This window comes from Neolamprologus multifasciatus, chromosome 3 (assembly GCF_963576455.1).
Source record: "Neolamprologus multifasciatus chromosome 3, fNeoMul1.2, whole genome shotgun sequence".
Lineage (NCBI taxonomy): Eukaryota > Metazoa > Chordata > Actinopteri > Cichliformes > Cichlidae > Neolamprologus > Neolamprologus multifasciatus.
The window spans coordinates 6,074,206-6,100,657 of NC_140441.1; the positions used below are offsets into that span (position 1 = coordinate 6,074,206).

The 26,452-nt window shown below is 43.0% G+C and overlaps 2 protein-coding genes and 1 long non-coding RNA gene across 4 annotated transcripts in view; 1 reads left to right on the forward strand and 2 right to left on the reverse strand.

Annotated features, from left to right (window-relative positions):
• Window positions 1-25,184, reverse strand: part of LOC146521276 (uncharacterized) — a 30,268-nt gene extending 5,084 nt beyond the window's left edge. The window contains exons 1-2 of one of the 2 annotated variants that reach the window (XM_085154996.1): window positions 18,812-19,074; window positions 15,359-15,411 (exon numbers count right to left, since the gene is read on the reverse strand). The gene's annotated coding sequence lies outside the window, so the exon portion shown is untranslated. Of the gene's footprint in view, window positions 1-15,358; window positions 15,412-18,811 lie in introns of both variants that reach the window. The other variant, XM_085154995.1, reaches the window with a different exon arrangement.
• LOC146521260 (polymeric immunoglobulin receptor-like) overlaps window positions 1-26,452 on the forward strand; it is a 525,395-nt gene that overhangs the window by 290,628 nt on the left and 208,315 nt on the right. The window lies entirely within an intron of this gene.
• The window catches only part of LOC146521270 (uncharacterized), a 244,406-nt gene that overhangs the window by 110,281 nt on the left and 107,673 nt on the right, over window positions 1-26,452 (reverse strand). Inside the window, exon 2 of the long non-coding RNA XR_014873405.1 lies at window positions 1,009-5,655. This is a non-coding gene — a long non-coding RNA (uncharacterized LOC146521270). The remainder of the gene's footprint in view (window positions 1-1,008; window positions 5,656-26,452) is intronic.

A 26,452-nucleotide genomic window follows, 5' to 3' on the forward strand; every position in this document is an offset into this window, starting at 1 on the left:
GGCTTGGCGAAACTCCTTCCCCTCGTACTCCAGCCATAAGATTATCAACCTGTCCATGGAGTAAACTATATCCTTTTGGAGTTCCTCAGGCAGGTTGAATGCTGCTGGATCCATAGTGGTCGGCTCGTACTGTTACGAGCCGCGTGGTGTTGGAGGAAAAGGACCCAAAATGAAGGCAGCAGACTGATGAAGTGTGTGACATTTATTTACAAAGTGGCAGTGGCAGAAAAAGGCAACGAAGCATGAGAAATTACTGACGGAAACCCTAAACTGGGAAAAACTAAAGAGCAAACTTGAAATCCTCAGGAGACGGGGTGAAAGGCAGAGAGACGCAGACTAACGAATAGGACACCATGAAACGCACACGAGCCGACAACTAGCACAGACCGACATCCACTATATATACACACAAACACACACAAGGTAATCAGATAATCACACACAGGAGGGAAGAACAGCTGATCCTAATACACAAAAACAACTGGAGGATACAAGCTGAACACAATGACAACAGACACAGACCTTCAAAATAAAACAGGAAATATAACATAGACGCTGACTTGACTAGGGGGGGACAGAGCAACTAAGAAACACAGAGAACAATAACGAGGAGACATAGAGGGCGGCTACTAAATACTCAGAAAACTAAAGACAATACAAGAAAGCCAAACTAAGACACTAGACTAAAGAATAAACTGGAGCACAAAGAGAACTAAGATCAAAATACAAAAACTCAGAGACACAAGAAACTCAAAACACTGGGTCACCGACCCAGGACCATGACAGGTTCAGCCGAGCATGTCCAGCATCCTGCCACGCCAGCTGGAGGTTCAGCCGAGCCCGTCCAGTATCCTGCGGCTTCCACGCCAGCTGGAGGTTCAGCCGAGCCCGTCCAGTATCCTGCGCCTTCCACGCCTGGTCTTGCCTCGCCTGGTCCTGCCTTGGCCAGAGGTTATCGCCACGCCTGGTTTCGTCTCACCTGCCAAGCCACGTCCAGCCCCCCTAGACCTCACAACTGCAGTGACCCATTCTGCGATGTGATCCAACTTTCGCTCAAGGGTCTCATTTTGAGCAGGCCTCTCTTTGTTGTATCCCAATATACGTTCAATGGTGTTATTTTGAGTCTTCACGGCAGCTGTAAGCCTCTCCAAGGTGTTAACCATGCTGCGTTCGTTGTGAGAAGTCGCGCCTCTTCCCATCGTTTCAATTCCAGCGGGCAGCCTTGGGGGGTTTGAACAGCCGGTTCCGCTCTCTTAATTCTCCGATAAGCCAGGGCCAAGCCAGCTCCGATCAGCAAGAACCCTGTTATCATGGTTCTGAATAGGTAGATATCTTCAGGGTCCTCGATCGACAGTCCCGCCAGGCACATGATCCTCCATTTCTGCCACACGTCCATCGTGTATCCGGCAGGGAAAGTCCCTCCAGGGCACTCGGGCTCTCCCGAGCCCAGACTTCTCGTTGAGAAAAGGGTGTCAATAGCATTCAGAGACCAGTTGATCAAATCCATAATTCTCTTTTAGGTTTTAGAGAACGACAGTGAGAGACTGTTCCAGGGAAAGTAATACACACGAGATAGGACAAGGACACATGAGGCTAAGCAGGGAAGATAAGGGGAAGGAGGAGAGGAGAAAAGTGCGACCGCCTTCGCCAAGAGCCAAGAGAGAATTGTGCGTTACATCAGTTTCACGTTTTGTACTTGGACTATGTCAAACTGCACTGTCCCTTTTAAATAAATACATTCAAATTCAAATGTGTGGGGGATGCTTTACCATGACATACACCTGGTTATATGGAAAGAAACTTATTATCTAATAGGACATTAGGGTTGTGTGAAATGTGTGTGGCTGGTGGATAATAATAATAATAATAATAATAATAATAATAATAATAATGGATTGGATTTATATAGCGCTTTTCAAGGCACCCAAAGCGCTTTACAATGCCACTATTCATTCACACACTGGTGGAGGCAAGCTACGGTTGGATGAATGTTTTGGGGATTTATTTGGCAGCTACATTTTTTTTTTACCAAGTGGAACCTGTCAATAAGTTTTGGTTTGATTTATCAGTTTAAGGAGACGAGTATGCTTTGGCAAGTCCTAAAACTAGACTTTCGTATTTTCATATTTTGTAGTATGTTATTTTCTTTTTTTCTTTTCACATTTGAGGAGTGCACTGAGAAGTTTGTTGGAGAATCTGCTGTTTAAGCAGGCCTGCATGATTGGAACTAAAAGTGCTATACAACAGTGTTGCTGGAAAATGATCGTAAAGTGAGCTTCTCCACATTGCAATGGGGACTGACTGGACTGATAATGGGGACAAATGGTTAACTGACTCGACACTGACACGCAGATTGCACCTACTCCAAGCAGACAAGGAAAGGGTGGATGTATGTATGTTTTTCCAGAAGCAGGAAGATGACGGCAACATCCTAGGGTCGCATGAGCTTGTGGGCCATGCAGACTAGTTGTTCGTTTCTGTGTGTATTTACCAGCGCTTTGTTATTCATGTTGTAGTGGCACATTTCTTTTCTTATAAATCATATCACATTAGTAATAGTAATACTATTTCCTCACTTTAGTGTTCACCAGTTGTATGCATGCATGTAGAATGTTATCACAAGTGGGCCCCATGTTATTGCACCTTCACAGTGGACCCATCGTAGACTGGAAGATCTCCAGACATCCTGCTTTAAGGGAGGTGACGGGTGGTCATAACGTTTCTTAGCGTGGGAGAAGGTCAAGGATGAGCTGGACTGAAGCTTTAGGTATGCATGATGCGCTGTGGAATGTTCTTTGTTTGAGAGTGTCTGTGATGGTGTGTATATAAGATATAAGAGTGGCGGCCGAATTTCCGAGATGATCCTTGTGTTGGCTGGCATGTTTCCATTCAAATTTTAAAGTGTTTATTAAACCCACTTCAAATCCAGCTCACAGGGTGTGTTGCAGCTAATTTTGAAATTTTTCATAAAAATGTGGCATTGTCAAGCAGGATTCCTCAGGTGAGTTTTGCTAAATCACCAGCATGCGATGCCTGGCCATCCTGAGGGAAAATTGCCTCAGTCCCATCATTCTTTTGTTTTCAAAAGGGTGGACCCGCGACATATGCTTCAGCAACTCACACATGCAGGACGTTTTAACAAACCAAAAGAGAGACTGCAAAGAATTTGCAATGGTGAGCTGTATTTGATTCGGGAGGATTTTCAACCGGACCACTACCGGATGGGCCTGGGCCCCCCTTCCCTGGCGGGTCGCGGAGTATGGGGGTGCCTACTGGGGTCAGCGGGGGAGCTGGCCCCAGGGAGGGGTCACTTGCCCCTCCCTTCCTTCTCTCCCCATCTCCAGCTGCCTCCCTCTTCCCGCTCCACCACAACCACCCACACATGCAGGGCCTTGGAGTAGGGGTGTGTCACCAGGGTGCAGAGGAGGCATCCCCCCCTCTGTTCCCTTCTGGCTGCCTCTGCCTCAATTTTATCCCACAACTTAGACATTCACATTACTCACACTCTCAATACACATAGATATAGGATCTTGGGGGTGGGCACGCTACACAGAATCCCAATTACCATCAGGGTGTACACCTCACCCCTGGCGTCGTTGCCCACCTCTCAATTTTAAATACACGTAGACATTGAGGGCTAGCAGGAGGGACTATGCGCTTAGCTGCTGCTCTCTGGCAGGTAGCTCCATGCCCTCCTGGGTTTTAAATGCACCTTAGAACGCACATACATCAACACTACAAAGAGCGGGTGGAGGGAGGTTAGGAGTCTTCTCTCACCCTCGTTCTCTGCGGCCTGCTGGAGCAGGGGGGCTAGGAGGAGGAGTTGGCCGTCCGACTGGGGTCCGGAATGTGGGGCCTCCCTGCTGCTGCGGAGTCGGGGCGGTCTGCTTCTCCCCACCGCAGGGAAAAGGGTAACACAACCTGGGTCTGGGTACAGTTCCCCCCTCCAGGGGCAAGGGTACCTAGACCCGGTTCGTAGAGTACGCTTGGGGAGTGTGATTGTGTGTACAGCGTCTCTTTATGTCTGTCTCCACGTTGGTTGAGTGTGGAGTAAGTGCATATGAGAGCATGAGGGTGGGAATGGATGTTTGTATCTGTGTGTGCCTGTATGTCTGTGTCCATGTGTCAGGTTGGGTATCAGACGCTACCTCTCTGAGGACATCTCAGGCCCTCCAAGGTTTGGAGGCCTATCTCCCCCCACCACTTCCCCTGCCGGGGGCGGACTCCCTCAGACATCGGTGCGTTGGTGGTTCTTTGTGTCCGGGGATGGGCGTCCGGGTACACACCGGCTCACTCCTTGGCGGCTGCTTATCGGGGCCTGGAGCCTGGGGCTCGCTCGGGCCACTTCGGAGGTGGGGTGCCCCCGGCCTCTCGGCCTGGGGCTCGGTCACTCAGGCACAGCTGGCTGCCGGCGGAGCTCACGGGCACGTCACTGCAACCCCCCCTGGCTTCTGCTCCGTGGCTGCTGAGTGACCCCTCATCTGGGACTCTCCTCAGCTCTTTCTGGGACAGTGGCACGGCTGCCCCTCTGTTGGTCTTCCTTGGTCTCTTGTGTTCTGGAGGCCTCTGGATGTCTGGAGTTTTGATCTCCTCCATACCTGCTTCATGCCCTGGAGGACGGGGCAGTGGCTCCCCACACCCTCTAGCAGATCATTACATGAAGGAACCTTTTAAGAAAACAAGCGCGTCCATGCTCACAGGTGTACACACGGGTGATCACACACACAAACTACACCCTTTTTGGCTCCTACCTCAAAGCACACTGTGCTGTCGATCTTACGTGCTGCACAATAATGTTTAATATTTAGTATTTACTGTCATATTCCCATATATCATTGTGATGTTGTTCATTGTATTACTCTCGTTTTCTTCTGCTTGTTTTCTTTTTTCTTTCTCAACAGGTGATCCAGGTGATCGATATATGTTTTTTTTTTCTGCTTATTCTGTTGGTTTTTGTTTTTTGCCCTTCTCCCCCGTCCCTCTTCTCAACTGTTTTTCTTTCCCTCTTTCTTTCTCCCTTTTCTTTCCCCCAGTCAAGTCTGTCCCGTATTCAGCAAGTGAAAATAAAATAAAGAATAAAAGGTGAATCAAATGGACCATTACGGCAAAGCTGGGATGGTCAATTTGGTAAAGAAAATCCGTTGGGCATCTTTCTTCGCCTTTAGACAATAATTCTGATGGCAAAAGAGCCAAACGGGACAGGGACAAGAAAAAAAAAAAAAAAAAAGCGTGGGAGAAGGTCAAGGATGAGCTGGACTGAAGCTTTAGGTATGCATGATGTGCTGTGGAATGTTCTTTGTTTGAGAGTGTCTGTGATGGTGTATATAAGATATAAGGGTGGCGGCCAAATTTCCGAGATGCTCCTTGTGTTGGCTATAGTTGATTACGTCAATTAAGCATCATGAGGAGGAGGGTGGGGGGTGGTTCCCTATTTTTTTCTTTTTTCTTTTTCTTTTTGCTGGGAGTTTTAGAACCCTATTAGTTAGGTTGCTTAATATTTCTGCTAAGTACTCTTTAAAATACCAGAATAGGGAGGATGGAGTAGGTTTAAGTTTATTAGATTGATCAGTGTTGCTGAACTATGAAATATTTTGGGTGCAGTGTATTTTTTGCATACAGGTATAACAGAATAGCTTTAGTGTTTGTTTTTTTTAACTTGAATATGAACTTATACAAAAAGCAGCAAGATATTTAAAAAAAACTGTTTTATTGATTAAAAAACACACTATATCCGATTCATATCGGTATCGGGAGATATCCAAATTTATGATATCGGTATCGGACATAAAAAAGTGGTATCGTGCCATCTCTAAAAAATACACAACAGGGAACTTTGTAGGGTTACTGAAGTTGGGCTAGCTGGTATATAATGCTGTGCTAGTGATCGCTAGCGATACAGCTATGTTAGCATCACAAAGCATATCACATTGAGGCTGGAGGATGAACGCCAACTTTTTTCTACTCGATAAAAGTTCCCGATGTTTTTTTTGACAAATGCAATCGCATGGAAATACGCTGTAAATGGACCAAAACTTCAGTAGGGGAGAACAACTGAGATAATCCATTCACAATACGAGGTTAGTCAATAATGTAAGATAAGATAACCTTTATTAGTCCCACACATGGGAAATTTGTTTTGTTACAGCAGAAAGTGGACAGTGCAAAGTTAGCATAACAATGAAAGGGAATGTTGTATTTCCTAAAAATAGATCCCAAAGGCAGCATGTACAAGGAGAACAGAATTGGATCAAAACAGACCCCTGTGGCACACCACAACACACAGGGGTGGAGGAAGAGAAAAAGACAACATAAAAAGACCTCTCTGACACGGCACGGTTTTAAACCATAATAAAACCATGGTAAAACCGTGCCTTTTAGAAACAACAACGTGTTCAAGTCGCGATAAAAGAATGCTGTGGTCAAAGGCAGCAGCCAAATCTAAAAGGACTAAAACAACAGAGCAACTTGAGTCGACAGTTAAAAGAAGCTCATTAAAAACTTGTCTACAGTCTCAGTACTGTGAAGAGATTTAAAACCCGACTGGAACACTTCACAAATGCCATGAGTGTCTAAAAGGTCTGAAGTTGCTTGAAAACAACCTTTTCCAAACTTTTGGACTTAAGAGAGTTTAGAAATTGGCCTGAAGTTAGAAAGTACATTTGATTCAAGAATTTTCTTCTTAGTAATGGGTTGCACAACAGCATGTTTGAAAACAGCTGGTACACAACCTGTTGACAATGAAGTATTTAATTAATATAAAATACTAGGTCCAATGGCATAAAGAGTTTCTTTAAGGAGGCGAGAAGGAAGAATATCTTGTGGGGAATTAGACGGTCTTAAGTGATCAATTACTTCCTTCAGTGCAGAAAAGGTCAAAGGCTTTATACTGCTGAAAAACAGCCGAGCATTTACAAGGTGGATCTCGGTCTAACACTGCCTGGGAATACAGTGTTCGTAAGTTTGAGATTTTTTTAATGACATGATTCAAAAAGTTTTCACAAAGTGCAAAGGCAGCCTCCATAGGAACAGTGGCACAGGGGTTAATCACAGAATTAAAAATATTAAAAAGAACTCGGGGCTTATGAAAGTTGGTATAAATTACACCGGATAGGAAAGCAGATTTTGCAGCTTTAGCAGTTTTCTGATATTTTGTTAAGCAGTCACGCAGGATGCCCAAAGACACCTGGAGCTTGTTTTCTTTCCATTTTCTCTCTGCACGTCGACATTCACGTCTGAGAGCGTGGGTGGTTTCATTCAGCCAAGGTTGATGTGAATATAGCCAGATGGGCTACTCGCCTTTCTTTTTTTCTCCTGCGCTCGCTCTCTCCTGCGCTCGCTCTCTTCGCAGTGCAACTAGGTTAATTGGGAACCCACCTGCATATTGATTGCAGGGTGGCGTTAGCCCGTATAAAGCAAGCCGGTGTTTTTGTTGGATCATTCCTCCCGTGCATTCGGCGCAAAGCAGCAGTAAGTGCTGGCCCACTGCGACGGACTGATCAGTAAGAGTCGATCATATGACAGCTGCAGGTATGCTCTCGCTTAACCTCAGATTCCCTCCGAGCACTAGAATTTGTGTTAATATAGTTTTTGCGGCCTGTTGTAGCGCAGCAGTTTGTTTTATTCCGGCGTTGCGGAGAGAGGTGCTCGTGTTTTCCCCACCAGTGAGAGTATAGCGCCTCCGTTCCTGGGGTAAGCCATTAAAACGACTTTTATTAGCATTCATAGCTATAAGAGTGTATGGTTACATTTATCTGTTTTAGGGTTTGACTGCTGTATTCGCCTCTCCGTGGCAAATCGCCCAACCTAAACCGGAAGAGTGAAACGCCTTCCCAGCCGCTGTTGTGAGGACTCCTCCTCTGTGGAGCCTGCTGTCTTGTCTTGTCTCGTCTTATCTTGTTTTTATTAAGTAGGCTTACCTTTTTCTGGTTCGCCTGGTTTTATTCTATTTTTATCTGGACTGTTGCTTGTACCCACGCTTCTGTGATCGGGCTGAAGCGACCCTCTGCCCGAGTGTCGTGCTGGGACTTTAAATCGCCTCGGTGGCCGGTCTCAGCCGGTGAGGAGCCAGACCGGCTTGCGATTGAGGATAATTACTACCAGCACGAGTGGTAGTTTGACCCGTGGGGTATAAGCCTTCCTGCGCGTGTGTGTGTGTGTTTCCTTTTATTAAAGTGTGTTTTAGCTTTTTATGATCTGTAGTGAGCCTGACGCTCAGTGTCCTTTTATTCTTTTAACATATTTTTCTGTGTTTTATTTCAGTGAACGGAGGACGTGCCAGTGGCCCTGGGACCTCAGGTGGTGGGTCGTTTTCACACTTTCCTTTGTACAGCACCGGGTGGGCTGCAGTGATTTTCTTTTTGTGTGATTTTCTTTTGGGTCCGCGGCTGCTGGTAAGTCCAAGTTCCCTGATTGTTTTATTTTCACTTTAGGACACTGTCAACAATGACGCCACATCTTGGGTTTTAATATTTTATTTATTTTTACTATAAATAAAACTGTTTTAATATTGGAGCCAACCTGCCTCAGTGCGCATCCTTGAATCTGTGCGGCCTCCTTTTATTCTTTTTATTTATTTTTCTTAAATATATTTCCTGGGGGTGAAATTCCCCTAGGTGGCGTTATCATTTTATTACTTTTTATCTAACCCCGCCGACCACTTGGTCACATGAAGATTTGGTGGGTTTAGTCCTTAGTGGAGCAACAGAGTCAAGGATAGTGGAGCATATTGAGTTAAAAAGGTTAACTAGCTCATCAGCTGATAGTTTCGCACCGGGATTGGTATCACAGAGGACCGAGTTAGTAAAAGCGGAGGGAAAGCGAGCAGCAGTCACTGAATTTATTATGCGCATCTGATGCACAGATCGCTCGCTCACCAACTCCACATCAGGGCTCACAAAATTTCGAAATCCCTGGTAGCCCTTCGGGCAGGGACTCTTCAGTTTTTGGTAGCCCAAAATAAATTTAAGTAGCCCGAATAAAAAAGAGAGCAATTTTTTGATTGATGTTTTGTTTCCTGCTTTGTTTCCGTTACAATATTATACTTTAATGTATAATATTGTTATACATTAAAGTATAATATTGTAATGGAAACAAAACATTAATCAAAAAATTGTTGAAAAACAAATTACAACGTATAAAAATTACAATCATCAACTCAAATGCTTGGTTCTAATTGAACAGACATTTCTTTAAACTTGTAAGAACTGTGTAGAATATGAATCAGTCTGTGTCAGATCCTGAATTTGAAATTTCCACTGAAGTCATGGGTAAGAGGCAAGTGGAACCAAGATCTAGGCCATTTGCTTTTTGAAGTTTGCAAAGACTGCTAAATTGTGCCAGTGGTAGTTCACTCTTTGCAACATAGTACGCTGTTCTAAACAGATTTTTCAGGTTTATTTTTAGTATTTTATTTGCAACTGGTGTTTGCTCTGGGAAAGATATTGCAGACTGAGCAATAATGCATTTCTCATGGGTTCTAATGGGGGCCTTTCTTAAAATTACTGGTCCCAGTAACAAAGGCGCTTGTCGACTCAGAAATCGAGGGAAAACCAACAACACACCCGGCAGAACATTATGTTATTTACACGGGTGCACATAAGTGGTCCGCATGTGCGCATTCGCTGTCAAAATAAAAGACGCGCACCAGATAAGAAGTTGCGAGACGCGTTTGCGTCCATATAAAAAGCACTGTTTTTGTCCGCTAGAGTGGGATTTTTCACGGCACATTCTGCACCACATCTCTGTGCGTTCATCATTTGTTTGAAGCCAGCTCACCTCCTGCAACCACTTTTCCGAGAATAAGCTTCTTTTGTGGTTCGGACTCCTTCTGACATTTCTTTGGAGGTGGAGGAACACCAAAGTAATTGCTTAAAGGAGCTTCTTCGACATCTTTAAGAGTTCTAAACAAACGTCTGTCCTCCTCCAGAAAATCTTATGTACACAAACACACGTTGCAACTTCTTATCTTGTGCACGTTTTTTATTTTGACAGTGAATGCGCACCTGCGGACCACTTATGTGCAGCCCTGGTTATTTAGCTTGTCATATTGCAGCCACAGAAATTCTTTTGTCCATGAAACCATAAAGCTGCACTTTCTTTTTGCCTTATAGTCTGATTTGTCATAACTTTTCCTTCACCCTGACCTGTCTTATTTGGCTCAGCAGAACTAAAATATATATCCTGCTGCTTTTACACACGCGCTCACATAACGCTCAGCGATTCTCTGTGCAATCAGCCTCTCACATGCTTAAGCTTGCTGCGGGAGATTTCACTTGTCATGTTTGCATAGTAAGCTAACGATTGATAGGACGATGTCAGAGGAATTGGTGCACAAATTATCGTCACTCACCAATCAGTGCTTTCGCTCTCAGTTCACAGTTCACGCGATTGCAAAGTGAAAGCAAAAAACAAGCGCAAAAAACAAGCCCAAATTCAAACGCGATTTCAATATGTCACATAATGACAGTGGCTCACCGATGCCAATGACATAATTACCCAGCTACATTTCCAAAAGAATGTAAAAGCTTTGACATATATTTTTCCTTCCTATGATAGCCCGACGGGCAGGACAGAGATAGATTTTGGTAGCCCGACTGGAAAAAATCGCTAGCCCCGGGACGTCGGGCTAGCAATTTTGCGAGCCCTGCATGTTAAAAGTGTCAAGAAGGACAAGGAAATGTTTTACTAGTGGTCCAGTCTCACAGCATACATGGATGTTAAAATCACCAGCAATTAAAACACGGCCATATCCTAACATAAGATTCCCCAGTAAGTCAGCAAAATTGAGATTAAAATCCTTAACGCATTTCGGTGGACGATAAACCACCGCGCAGACAGCTGATGGAGCGCAGTTCATTTCCAAAAGCTGCCCCTCAAAGCTGGCATATGAAACAGGTGGCAGTTGCCGACAGCGAAAATCGTTTTTAAATACTGAAGCTAGCCCTCCACCTCGACCATTGGTCTGGGGAGAGCTGAAAAATGAACAATCGGGGGGAAGGAGTTCCGAGAAAGAAGAAAACTCACCGCGTCCAAGCCAAGTTTCCATCAGGAATATAAAATCCAGTCCCGACGAGATATAAAAGTCATCTAGGATAAAAGTCAGCCGATCAGCTGATCATTGATCAGTTTCATGATTGAAGTAGCAACAGGAGAGGGAGGGGGAGAGAAGAAGAGGCAGTCGCTCCATATATCAGTTGTTAAGCTTAACGTGGGAATGATTTCTTGCTTTCTCCGGGACAGCTTTCTCGGGGATGAAATGCTGGTTTTGTAGCGATGCTCCAAATGCTCCACCAGAACACCGACAGCTCTCTTACGCCACAGCCGCTCTATCACGTGACGCATGCTGCACAGTTTTTGTGAAGTGCTTTTGTGATATTTAAAGGATCGGATTAAATTTTGTATTTCTTTTCGATAACCGATCAAGTAATTTAGGTGAGTATCGGACCAATACATAATATCGGATCTGTCCATCTCAAATCTCAACTGCAGGGGCAGAATAATCCCCTAGTCTGTGGAAAAACATATCTCAGGGCAGTCTACCCCTGAGATTGAAGCAAGAAGAGGAGAAAGAACGCAGAGAATCACCCAACACGGAAGACACTGAGTGTTAAATTACAACAGAGGTTCTAGTTTTAGTACAGAGAGAAGAAAGAGACACAGGTGAAGATGGTTTTGTAGGAGAGCAAAACCACTTAGCCAGATTAGTGTGTTTAGTATGGGACTGACACTGTAGAGCATATTTTAATGGAATAGACGTGGACTACATTGAAGTGGAAACACCAGCTGAATAGTGTGAGTGTAGCCTGAGGCTATGTCCACACTAATGCGTTTTTGTTTGAAAATGCATCGTCTTCTCTCCATTTTGGTATCCGGTCCAAACTGAGGCGGCTTTTTCATGATGGAAAGCGCAGTGGTTTGAAAACGCTCTTGAAAACAAATACATCTGAAAACGGTGGATTTGCGTTGCAGTGTGGAAACGAAAACTTTCTAAAACGATGACGCATGTTAACCTTATGATGCAGTCATGTGACCAATTAAACTAAGATAGCGGAGGGCATTATACAGCAGTTGTTTTGTTTGCTCTCAATTTTGACAGTCCTATTAAAGATTAATATCAGTCTGTACATGCTCCAGATTTCTTGAAATTATTTAACTCTCAATCACTTTTCCAACTTTTTACTTTTGTGTTACTCACAGCAACAAGTCCACCTCATTGTTAGTCCATTTAAAAAACTGTGCTTTCCCTCAACATTTTGCTGCCACTTTTCAAAGAGCCAGTGTTCTGGGAATCCATCCTACCTGACATACCATCCTACCCGTTGTTTCTGCACATGCGCCAAACCATCCTACCTTTGTTAATCTGAGCTACAAGCATACTTTAACAGTTAAAATTCAGTGGCGAACCATCCTACCTTTGTCGATAACAACTAGAAACATACTCTGACGGGTAAAATTAAGTGCCAAACAATGATACCTTCGTGAATGTTACCTACAAGCATACTTTAACGGGTAAAATTAAGTGGCAAACTGTCTTGGCGTTTTGAATATGAGCTACAAGCATACTCTGATGGGCAAAGTTAAGTGGCAAAGTGTCATACCTACTTAAATTTGTGCTGGAATTACTCTGTGACAGCAGAAATGTGCATAAACTACTTACGGTTGGATGTTTTGCCAAAGTAGGATTGTTTGTCAGAACACCAGAAAGTAAATAAGCAGCAGACAGAAATGAGGCGGGTCGAATCTTCTTACGTTTCACGCATGCAGTACTGGCACGTAAGCGTTTTCAGCCGTTTCAATGTGGATGCGCAACGCTGTGAAAACAACTGAAAATGCTAGTGTGGACACGGAATGTTTTCAGAAGAGAACGCCGTTTTCCAATCTATCCGGGCTAGTGTGGACGCAGCCTCACTCTTCTCTGAACGTCTTCACAATAAACTGTGAACAGATACCGAGGAGAGCAGCAGAAGACCTCATCCAGGAGCTGTTGGAGTATGATTCTTTTTGATGGTAGCAATCAGGCTGAGACTTTTACTTCCAAAATCAGACGTCTTCATTTGCGCTGGGAGCAGGGGCGATATTGGCCCATTTTTGGGCGTGGCTGAGACGCAGCGGAGCGGAGGTGTGAGTGTCTGGCTTAAAACAGGACATGTTAGCTGCATTCAACCTTCAGTTACTTTTTATATAGTTTGGTAGGACTCGGGCCATGTTTCTTTTTAGCAGAAAAACATCACACCCAGGTAACCTGCAGTGTTGAAAATGTCTTTTCCGACGATGTTTGCTACTCTACAATCCGTCCTACTCTGTAGTAAAATCAGCCACATCTAATCGTCCTGTTGCTCCCATTGAGATTTATATAGCCTACTTAAAATCTAAAACTTACGATTGTCCGCAGCCTACTGTTGTTGCCACTGTCCTGTTTGCAATGGATACTGAGAGAGGACATTTGTTAGTGATCTTAATAGTATTTTTTTCATATTAATGTAAATTTTCATCTAACTGAATACAATCTATTTGTGTATGATTGTCAGTCCAAAGAGGGAGAGAGGAAAGAGGGGAATGTGAGGAGAAAGTACAAGGTCAGGAAGAACCAGGTAAGAAAACAGACAACTGAGAGGCAAAACAGAAACTGTTAAACTGACAAAGAGACAAAACCTAATTTTGCTCATACAATCTGGAAGTTGTGTTCTCCCTATATTAAAGCTGCTATTACAGAATCTGCAAAACAAACTGGGTTGAAACATTTTTGACCCTCTTTAACAACATTCCAACATAACATTATCATTGATTAGGGAGATTAAAATTAATGATATATTTTATGTGGTTCAGCCACAACTCTATTAAAACCTCAGCCAGTAATAGGTAGGCCAACTTTTGGACCATCTAGTTGTCTGTATGACTGCCGCAGTACATGCACCACCACCTGTTATAATGAAGTGCTTCGAGAAACTGGTCCGACGTCACATCATGTCCTGCCTGCCACCCACACTCGACCCACTCCAGTTCGCATACAGAGCTAACAGATCAACTGAAGATGCCATTGCTACAACGCTCCACACCACCATCTCTCACCTGGAAGTGCAGGGCCGTTACGCCAGGCTGCTCTTTGTTGACTTTAGCTCTGCTTTTAATACGATACTCCCGGACAGACTAATAGTTAAACTGCTGGAAACCGGACTTCCTTCTACCACCTGCCGCTGGATCAGAGACTTCCTCTCAGACCATGTACAGAGAGTTAGAGTGGGGCCTCATCTTTCCTCAGCCCTCAGCCTCAACACCGGCTCTCCACAAGGCTGTGTACTGAGTCCCCTACTGTACACTCTGTACACACATGACTGTGTTAGTTCCCACCCAGACAACACAGTCATCAAGTTTACAGATGATACCACCGTGGTGGGGCTCATCTCTGGGGGAGATGAGACGGCGTACAGAGCTGAAGTTCAGAGGCTGTCAGATTGGTGTGTAGATAACAACCTGGACCTCAATACCACCAAGACAAAAGAACCGGTAGTTGACTTCAAAAGGAGGAAGTCCGAGCTGCAGCCTGTCAGCATCAACGGGGAGTGCGTGGAAAGGGTCTCCAGTTTCCAGTTTCTGGGTGTGCACATAGACACAGACCTCCAATGGAGCTCTAACACCTCTGCGGTCTTAAAGAAGGCCCAACAGCATCTCCACTTTCTGAGAATCCTCAGAAAAATGGACCCGAAGAAGGAGCTGCTGACTGTCTTCTACCGCTGCTCCATTGAAAGTGTGCTGACATATTACATTGGTGTGTGGTTCTCCAGCTGCACCACAGCACACAGAAAGACACTCCAGAGGGTCATCAATATGGCCCAAAAAATCATTGGACATCCTCTTCCCTCCCTGAAGGACATGTACAGCACTCACTGTCTCAAGAGGGCACGCAGCATCCTACGGGACGGTACACACCCAGGACATCGGGTGTTTAAGCTGCTGCCGTCTGGCAGGAGGTTCAGGCTGCTAAGGTCCCGAACAAACAGACTCAAGGACAGCTTTTACAACAGGGCAATAGCCCTGATCAATGCAAATAGCTGACCTGACTGGCTACCTCCCTGGACTTTTTTAGGGGGGAGGTAACAATGTTTAAAACAATAACAATAATATTTATATTTATAACAAGGTGCAATAATAATTAATGTGCAACAATAACAGTGTGCAATACAAATACACTTCTTCTTTTTTTATTACTAAGTTAATATACTGTGTTGTGTTGTGATGTGATGTGTCATATCGTGTCGTGTTGTGTTATATGTAGTGCCGACAGAGGACAGTTTTCCAATTTCATTGTACTACTGTACTATGTATGACTGTGCAATGACAATAAAGAGTTATCTTATCTTACCACATTTGCACACTATCAGAAAGTGCCAAACGGTGCCCTGGTCGAGTGAGGATCTGTAAAGAGAAGCAGAGTGCTCTGTTTATATTCTAAAAGTGTTTTCAGTGAGCTTGTTTCAAAGATTCTGTACTGCAGCTGAAAATGTTTTCCAAAAGCACACATACACTTATCAGTGTTCCTCAAACTTTTTACAGTGTGTAGCACCTGATAAAAATGTCATGGTCTCTTAAGTAACACTATGAAAGCATGAAACTCATAAATCTTACAACAACAAAATTATTATTAGATTAGTAAAATTAGTATCTGCAGTAAAAAAAATTTAATACATTGTATACATTCTAACATAGGCAAAGTTGCCTCCATTTTTATAGTTTTTATTAATATTTTGCAATAATTTATTCTGTTTTGGGAGTGTTTTTTAATGTTTCTGTATTATACATTATATACATTAAATGTGAATCTCTGTCCAAAAAATGCACTCAGTTTACTTTTTACTCACTATGAGCATCATTCATTATTCTCCCCCAGTAATTAAGGTTAGGATATGTTTTGTTTTTTTTATTCCAATCCATTCTTCTTTTGCAGCAACAGCATCTAAGGATGCAGGGACTGACAGCACCCCCAAAGCTCTGATCCTAGAATCGCCCCTGGCTGAGAGTAAATAAAATACAGACGCATCTGGAGATCATCCTATGAAGTCCTATTCTAAAGGCTGATCTGAGGAGCATTCCTCACACACACCTTTATAGCATAAGGGCGGACGGGCGGCGGGGGTAGCCCTTTGGCACCCCTGCTCAGTAGGCTTCCACTACTCTCTCTCTATTATTCACCCTGGGAATGCCCTCCCCCAGGCTTGTACCTGTGGCTTCCTGTCCTGGGGTTGGCTGTTCTCCTGCCCTGCACCCCATCCTTTTGTTCATATTCCAAGACTATTTTTCTATATATAGGGCTATGGAGCGTGATGTCACGGGGGTGGGCGTAGAAAGGATTTTGGCCCAATCCGCCATTTGGGGGTCTAAAGCACACACAACAGCCATGGTTCGTTCTTGCTGTATGGTCCGCTGCAATGTTCGATCGCATGACCGGCAAGAGAATAAGCTTGAAAATGGTTCGTCTTTTCATTCTTTCCCAACCAGGAAGCAACATGAGGCAGCTCGTGTATCGATGTTACCAAACGAAGGCATCTAGCCTGGATAGCAGCTGTGAGACGAGCTGATATCCAGTTCTCTTCCATCTCCAGATATCTGTTGGTGCTCCAGACATTTTCATTCCAGTAAGTTCTAAATATGTTCATATCACTCTTCATAGCCTATTAGTTTTATTTTCGATGCACTCTGAGGTCAAATTAGAACAAACATCCTACTGAGAGATTTTGCAGAACTACCTTCTATTGCTAATTATTTGGCATCATTGCAGCAAACCAGCCTATGAAATGGATGAAACATCATGACTGGGTTCCAGCGCTACACAAGGGACCTGCTTCAAACATACCACCATGCCAATCAGATTACTTCTTCCCTGTCAGGGTGAAGAGGTGACCCTTCTGGATAAGATGGTGAAGGTTTGCTGCGTTTGTTGAACAGTGTGATAATAAAACCAGGGAAAAATGAAACTTGCAACTGTTAAATATTCTTAAGTCTTGTGCTGTATAAATAGCGGTAATTTTTCAAAAGATACAGTAAATAAAGTAATGTTAGTAGTGGGTGATATCATGTAGACACTGTCATGATTTTATGTAAACATTTTGTCACTTGTAAACTATAAATGATATGGATTCTACACTGTAACTGATGTGATGTTCTATAAAGTGGCTTTAATTTAAAAAAAGAGGCAAAAATTAGTTTGTTTCTTTATTCAACTTTTGAACAGTGGGACTCAGTCAGTACATATTCAGTAAATGCAAATTATTTACACGGCAGTGCACTACAGGCATAAATCTAGACCCCTAGATAAAACATTATGGCATTATAGCAGTGACAACTCCTCCACAGTAGCAGGTGTGATTTTTCTTTTTTGAGGACGGCTAGTTTTACCTTTCAATACGGATGGTCTGTTTATGTTTTGATCAAGAGCCTTTTTTTGGGCAGCTGAAGAGGAGAAGTCTATCTTATGACCAACCACTGACTGTATCTTGGTCACATTACCCAGCAAAACCCAATATGCAGGTTCATCTGTAACAGTCCTTGTGCCACAGATCAACACTGTTGCTTCTACATTAAACAGAAGAGCAGCGACTTGGCTGCAGGTCTCCACGACTCCGGCCTTACAGGTGCAGTGGGAGGCTTCAACCTTCCCTGTGATGCTCACAGCGACCCATGGCTGTAATGCTGGTTCATTCAGTCTTTGAGAGTACCTGAAACACACACAGACAAAGTTAATTTAAAGACAAGAACTATGAGCCAAGGCCGACATAAATGTGTTTAATCTACTTTATCATAAATGTAATAAAGTGTTTAGAAAGTTAGCACATACATGTAATTTTTCATTTCTTTATGTGTCCATCTATAGAAGGCTGCATGTTATAGTGTAAATCTGCCTGTTCTCTGTCAGAAACCTGCCTGCAGAAAATGAACCTAAAGTATGTAATGCAAGGATGTCATCACTTTAGAGATGGAGAAAGCATAAAGTGACAATTATGAATCACTTAATATGATAAGGAGATTCTGCAGGTCATTAATCAATGTATAAAGTTAAAATAAAATGTATTTTTAGTGACACAGGATACAAACATGGAAGCAAGATGTATAATTAGAATTATTTATAATAAACATTAATAAATCATTGCAATTTCTTTAACCATAGAGAATAACTAAATCCTTCAGGACAATGTCACATCAATGCACTGAACTCACTATGTTATCCCTCTAACAGCCTCCACATGTTCTCACTGTAGTTTCCCCTCATGAATGAATTTATGCTGCACTAATGTGAATGTTTGCAGGGAAATCAAACGCATTTCATACGCAGTACTCGAGCTGACTTACCTTTGTTTGAATGACGACTTGTACGCGCTGACTCCACAGACAAGGTACGAAAATATGTCAGGCTACGTCAGTAGCGGTTGGTCTTCAGGGTTTCTACTCCACGGCCGTATTTCATACGGGTCCACATTTCCAATGCACGCTATTTTCTGCAAGTACCGCCGCTTCGCCTCTGGATGTAATCGGTCTCTATACCGTCCATTCTCTTTTGAGCTGCTTTTAAGCATCTTGTAATCGTCGTTCCAACACAGTGTGTTTGTTTTGATTGTAGACCCGGAAATGGTGCCGCGCTCCCACAATGCATTGCGGCGTGACGTAAACTCCAAAGCCCTATATTCTTTCCCTCTAGCAACCGCCATAATATGATGTTGCAAGCAATCACAAACTCTACAGTCTGTCTAACTCCAATGTATACCAAGCAATCTATTATTCTCAACATAAACTGAACCCACATTAAAGTTAGCTCGGTGCTTACCTTTAGACGAGCCCACAAACCGAGAGAAACTCTGTGATGAAGCTGGAAGTCTTTCCAAACACAGGAAACAGATCAGGGAGCAGAGACCCACGTGGTTCACGCTGATCTCAGCTACGATCCAGGAGACAAGGGTGTGCAGATCGATGCAGATATCGATCCAAACGTTGGTAGTGGTATATGTTCCTGTAAGTTTACTACTTTATGATTTCATGAAAAAGCAGCTCTCTCTGCTCGACTCCTCTCAAGCACACACACTTTGCTCCGCCCCTTTTCCCAGCTCTGCTGTGATTTGTTGCTGTGCCGTCACGTGACTCAGCTGCAAAACGTAACCACGTGGGGGTGTTATTTCAAAATTAGCGGCTGTCTCCTTTCCCTAAACTCTTTCCTTAGCCTCGATGAAAACGTCATCGTGAGAGGGAGAATTGCCAAGGACTCAGGGAAAGAGAGGAGCGATGCTGAGAATTGGAACAGCCTTTTTTTGTAGTGCACACAGCTAACTCTCTCTGCTGAATATGTAAAAAACGTTACTGTGTTACATGCCTGAATGTTGCTCATGGTCTGATGGGAAATAATGTTTTCTATTCTTTAGCACATCGAACATTAAGCCGTTCACAGAGTCCAGGTTTAAAGGATAAAATCGTTTGTACTGATGCATCTCTCCTCTGGATAAACCTGTTCAATGACAAAAAGACTGAGATGATGGTTTTTGGACGCCCTAAATGTGTATTTAGATGCCAGCTGATGACTTAATGTAATCAGAACTGAGCATAAACATAAAGGAGATTGTGCTGTGGAACAATCTGCCTTTAGAGATAAGACAGGCCTCTTCTGTTTGTTTGTTTATTATTATTTGTCTTGTTTTAAATATAGGGCTGTTTTAATTTGTATGTATTTTTTTTTTTTGGTACCATTTTGTTTTATTCTATTGGTCCTGTGCTGGGTATTTTGAAGTGCTTTATGAATAAAGATGGTTTTGATTGGATAAAATTAAATACATAATGTTTTCTTAGAATTTATTGTTTTGATCCAGTGTAACTCTTTTTCTCTTCCCTGTTAAGGATCTCTGTGACTACAATAAATTTTCCTCCATCAATCACTGAACTGCAGTGAAGTAAAACTTAATCCTAAGGACTGCAATACAACAAAGGACATCACTAATAAACACTAATTATACAGAACCTTAAGGTCACTTAAGGTACCTGTGAGAAGACTGTTCATACTGTGTTGTTCTCTCTGCAAAGGTTTCTATCAGTAAATCCCAGAAAGACAAAGTAAACATTTACCGTCAGGTCCCGAGCTACTGCTAAAGATACTGTTACTGTGCCACGTGCATATCTTTGGAAATAATCAATTAGGTGGCAAAATTTGAGAATTAAAATCAGTTAATTAAATTTAAAAAAGATAGAAAACAAGTTGAAAACCAAATTGAAAGGAAATATGTGTCATTGTGGCCATATTCATCAGCATGAACATCAGACAAGTTCAGGTTCTGTCACGACCGGGAAGCCAACACAAGGAAGAGGACTCAGATGTAGACACCACACAGAGGCTTGGAGGAACAGTGTAAAACAAGATTTTATTTTGGCAAAATCACAAAATATGAACTAAAGGTGAGAGGCAAATGAATCTACCATCTGGAATTGCTCAAACCCATACACTAACACACGATGCTACAAACTCAGGGGACTAAGAAACTGAAAATTAACCCACACTATGGCATGCAAGAGACTCAGAGTTACAAGATTCAATATCCAAGTGGGACACAAGAGCTGAACTATGAAGTACTAAACTATCCATCCATCTGTTCGCTTCGCTTATCCTTTTCAGGGTCATGGAGGGTGCTGCAGCCTATCCCAGCTGTCATAGGGCGAGAGGCGGGGTTCACCCTGGAAAGGTCACCAGTTTGTCGCAGGGCTAACACATAGAGACAGACAACCATTCGCGCTCACATTCACGGGTAATGGGTTGATTAATTAACGGGTAGAACATGCAAACTCCACACAGAAAGACCCCGGCCTGATGGTGGAATTGAACTCAGGACCTTCTTGCTGTTTGGCAACAGTGCTAACCACCGTGCTGCCCCTAAACTATACTACAGTACTAAATTATATTAGAACAACCTCAGTAATTCACTCAATAGTGCATGCAAACGTAGCTTGCCATCACCAGTGTGTGAATGTGTGTGTGAATGGGTGAATGACTGGATATGTAAAGCGCTTTTGGGTCCTTAGGGACTAGAAAGGCGCTATATAAATACAGGCCATTTACCATTTACCAATAGTCACAAAACATGAAATCATGAGACAAGAGTCAGACTACGTGTGTTGTAGCAGAGTAGTTGAGGTCTGGGATGCGGGTCCTCCCTGCTGCTGTGACGCCAGGGGCGGTCTACTTGTCTCCACCCCAGGGAAAAGGGTAACATCTCCTGGGTCTAGGTGCTGTTTCCCCCTCTGGGGGCAGGGGTACCTGGACCTGGGTTATAGAGTACGTTTGGGAAGTGTGACACTGTGTGTAGAGTGTCCATTTGTATCTGTTTCCACATTGGGTGAGTGCCCAGTATTTGTTTATGTGTGCATTATGTGTGCATGAGGGTGGGAATGCACGTTTGTGTCTGTACGTCTGTCTATATGTCAGGTCAGGTCTTAGACGCCACCTCTCTGGGAACATCTCAGGCCCCCCGAGATATGGAGGCCCATCTCCTCTCACCACACTACCTGCCTGTGGCTGATTCTCTCAGGCATCGGTGCGTTGGTGGTTCTTGGTGTCTGGAGCTAGGCTGGCCTAACCCCCTTAACGGTCCACCGTATACAAGCACAGGCGAGCCCATAAATGGCAGGAAGTAAACATTCCTTACTAAATAAGGAAACCAGAACCTTTACATGGAATGTATCTGCAGTTTAAGACAAGGTTTACAAATTTAAGTACGACAATGACAACTTTTATCAAAGTCACTCCAAGAACTATAGATCAACTAAGCTCAGAATATATAAAGCATATAAACAATTACAGCAATATTATTCAACAAACACAGCAGTACTACTAATGCTAAATACTCAAAGCTTCATAGAACTGAAACAAACATTTATTTTTAGCTCCATTCTGCTGCTGATACATACTTTAGGTTTCTGAATATTAAACTTGTTGCTGCCTTTCATAGTGTGTAACTTGAAGGCCCTGAGTACTTTCTCCCACACTGGAATGATAAAATTATTTTAACATTACTGTAGTGTTTTCAACGAGGATGTTGGTGACACCGAGTTAAACCACAAATGAAGACCCTGGAGTTTAGTTGCAGCTTGTTTAATTGTCTCCTTGAACATGTGGTGAAAACTGAAATGATAGAAAATAAACTCCATCTCAACAGGCAGAAGCATGTTTACATCAATAAAGTGCATTACTCTCACTAAAACATTCATGTTAGCAAAATATACATTAATATCCAAAGCTATCTGTATGAACTGTCACATAAAGTAACTTACGGCGTTCCAGCCTGATAATTCGGAGTAGATGGCATTTGATTACATCTCCATACTGCCTTTAGCATGAAGAGACTGTGGCTGTATCCCAATTCAGGGTCTACAGCCTTAAAGGCTGCATTTTAAGGCCGATTATGTCACAGTGGCGTGCCGAAGGCTGTCAATTCAAAGGCTGCTCGAAATGTGGCCCTCAATTGCGTCCTTCATTTCCCTGAATTTTAAGGCTGTGGCAGTGTAGACTTCGTGCTCCCATATATCCCACAATTCATAGCGTGGCGGTGGGTGTGGATAATTCTGCCACAGACGGCAGAAGTGGAGTGGCCGAAGAGTAAACTGTGAAAAGTAAGTACTGAATATTATGTCACTTATTTATGTGCAAATGTTTAATAATGAGGAACATTAAAACATTACTGTTGGCCACATGTCGGCAAAGTTATTTGCCATTAGCGATGATGGTACTTTCAGCTTTTACTTGCTTTTAAAGCCTTTAAAATATAATAATACAATAGTCGACCTTAATCTTACAGAGAATGTGATGATTTTGTGGATAATTAAAGTCAGTCACATGTCCACAAACACAACAAGCTGAAAGTCAGTGATGCTGCTCGGTTTGCAGACCTGAATATCACGGCACAAGCAGGATTCACTGCACTGTTAATGTTAGCTATGTTATATTGCTGCCTCTGTTTGGTGGTGTCGAGCCAAATGGACTTTAACGTGTGTTTGAACGAGCTGACGGTTCACTCTTTAAGCTGAAAGAAAGATGCTTTAATCACAGGAGTCACACATGTGTCCACTGTACCAGCTGGGAACTCTTCTTGTTTAGCACTCGTATAACACAAACACTAAATCCTCCTGTTTGTAGCAGTGTATACACTTGAGACTGTCACCTGTCTGTCCTGCACTCTCTCTGATTGTGTAATAAAAGTATGAACATGTATTTATAAGTTACACTTGTGTTTGAATCCTGCAGCCTGATTTCCATGTGTGACAACTGCAAGTGTCCAGAGTGAGGACAGACTGAGGGACCCACTGCTGCACATCATCTGTGAGGCTTTGCACCCCTGATGATCCACCAGGACAAACTCAGCAGTGTGTGAGGAAGAGGAGGAGGAAGAGCCAGCAGCAGCTGACAGATGGAGAGAATAGACAGACTGTTCCCTGTTTGTGAAGGACTGCTAGGAAAGTTTAACATAACTAATTGTCTGTCCTGAATCAGTCTTATTAGGTAATGTTCAAATAATTTTATCACCCCAGTGTTTGCAGTGTGGGAGAAAGTACTCAGGGCCTTCAAGTTACACACTATGAAAGGCAGCAACAAGTTTAATGTCCAGAAACCTAAAGTATGTATCAGCAGCAGAATGGAGCTAAAAATAAATGTTTGTTTCAGTTCTATGAAGCTTTGAGTATTTTGGATTAGTAGCACTGCTGTGTTTGTTGCATCATATTGCTGTAATTGTTTATATGCTTTATATATTCTGAGCTTAGTTGATCTATAGTGTTACATCATATTCTATAAGGATGTTATGTGTTTGGATACTTTCTGCCCAGTTTGACCCATTTAGCAGAAGTCAGCCTGTTTAAGGCTCTGATATCTATTCTGTGTGACTTAAAGCAGTCATGACATGGTCTGATTTTCCCATCCAATAAAGGAATATTTAATATATCAGTCTACTCTTCATTCTATCAGACACAGTTGTGTAGGTGACTCCCTAGAAGTCATAAAAACCCATCTTCCTTCCAAACCACAGTTATCCAGTTACAAATGTTGAGACCCCACCCAGGTATCCTCTGGGGAATTTCCACTCAGCATTAACTCCTCTTTGTCTTACTTTCACTGTTCAAGTGGGGGAGGGGTCTCCTACAATCTACTCCTAAGTTCAAGTAAGTAAGTAAGACACAGTCAGGCCTTTATTACATTGAGGGCAGTGTCAGTGTCTCTACAATAATTCTACATTCTATGTTAACACATTTCTAAACTCTAAAATAAGCTACACTAGCTAATCTTATATGACTGTTCAGTACAGATATGAAGCCCAACAATCATGTTTCACAGTCCTGTGGTCTCAGCCTCAGATACTTATTAAATCACACAAAGTTCATGTAGAAACAAACAAACGAACAAAATATGTTCTCCTTCATTTCTGTCAACCACACGTTTCCAGCTATCATGGTTGCTAGGCAACCTGGGCAGCGCGACGGAGGCTAGACCGTCCCATTTCACAAGCCTCACACTTCCGGCCTTAGCAGTCTTTGAGTACGCGGCCCTTGAGGACCGTTGAGGCTGCATACTTTAAGGTTGCAGACCTTGAATTGGGATACAGCCTGTTTCTCAGCAAAACCGAGTGCTTGACCAAAACCGGAAGTGCTTGACTGGAACCGGAAGTGCCCCGCCAGAACAAGAAATACATTTTAGCGATATTTTCCTTTTAACTAAAACGTATGTTGAGCATGAATTATTCATTTTAACAACATATATTAATTTTTTAATGGCAAATCTTTTTAGAATTATTTATTTCAAACTTATGAACCTATTTATTCAGAGAAATGCCTTAAGGGAAACACAATTACCTAATAAGACTGATTCAGGACAGACAATTAATTATTTTAAACTTTTCTAGCAGTCCTTCACAAACAGGGAACAGTCTGTCTATTCTCTCCATCTGTCAGCTGCTGCTGGTTCTTCCTCCTCCTCTTCCTCACACACTGCTGAGTTTGTCCTGGTGGATCATCAGGGGTGCAAAGCCTTTATTCTTACAAGCCAGATGACTTGTAAGAATGAATGATGCTGCGAAGCATGAAAATGCCATTGGGTCTGCCGTGGTGGTTTACAGTTATCAATTCTTTTCAAATTTATTTTTTAGAAAAATCTAGAAAAATAAAAAGTGCATGCAAACCAGTTAACAAATTAAAAGAGTGTCACGGCTGCCGAGGCGAGCCGTGTGGTGTTGGAGGGAGAAAGGACCCAAAATGCAAGCAGTAGATGATAATGCTAGTGATGTTTATTTACAAAGTGGAGTAGTGGCAAAACCGGCAATGGGGGAGGACAATAAACTAAAGAAACCCAAACTGGGAAAACTAAATAACAAACCTGAGATGATACCAAACAGGGTGAGAGGCAGAGAGCCGCAGATGAGGAACAGGACACCATGGAACACAGACGAACCGGCAACAAGCAGGAGAACACACAGGGCTTAAATACACACACAGCAGTAATCAGGGGATGGGAGACAGGAGGGCAACACACCTGGGAGAAATCAGAGCCGACGGGACAGGGGAAAAGTAAACTGAACTCACTCACATGAGATGGGGACGTTCAGAATAAAACAGAAAACTCACAGACACAGAGAACTAGACGAGACACATAACTTAAACAGACAGATTCACACGCAGACAGTGGGACACCATAGACAGACAGAACACAGAAGTGGGACCAGGGTAGGCACAGAACAGAAACCTAACAAATGGCAAATCATAACAGAATACTCAGGATAAACAAAAGCATAAAGAAACACAAAACACTGAGTCGGCAGACTGACGACCATGACAGAAACAAGTACTGTTGAGAAACTATAATACAACAATTACAATTAAAATTCTCAACAACAAAAACAACTGGTGAATATATAACTAATATGTAAACAACTTAACAATCCCCCAAAGTCACGTCACATGACAGCGTAACATCTAAACACAAGAGGGGGGAGGAGGAGCAAAGTCTGCCTGCTCTTCGCTGACACGGAAGCAGCGAGTCCGGTGACATGGCTGTTTCGTCTTTGCCGAATGCACAGCATTGCAAACAAGAGCAGAAATTAAAGTAAAGAATCGATCTCACCAGGCTAGAATCGATCCGATACCGATGCAGACTTGGTATCGAATCGATACCAAGTCGGTATCGATTAATAACGTGATGAATAATGTGATATTGATTCATTAAATCCTTGATACACCTGACTCACCCTTCAAGTCCGGGGAAACGAAGGGCGCATTTCCGGCCGCATTTGAAATTGGGACAGCCTTCATCACGTCACTGTGGTGTAATCAGCCTCCAAATGGGGTCTCAAAATTGTACCAAAGAACTCTGTACCTCCCTCCATCCAACCACACATTTCTTCTGGGTTTGCCATCAGCCCTTCCTGCCTCAGGGAATCCGGGACTGTGACCA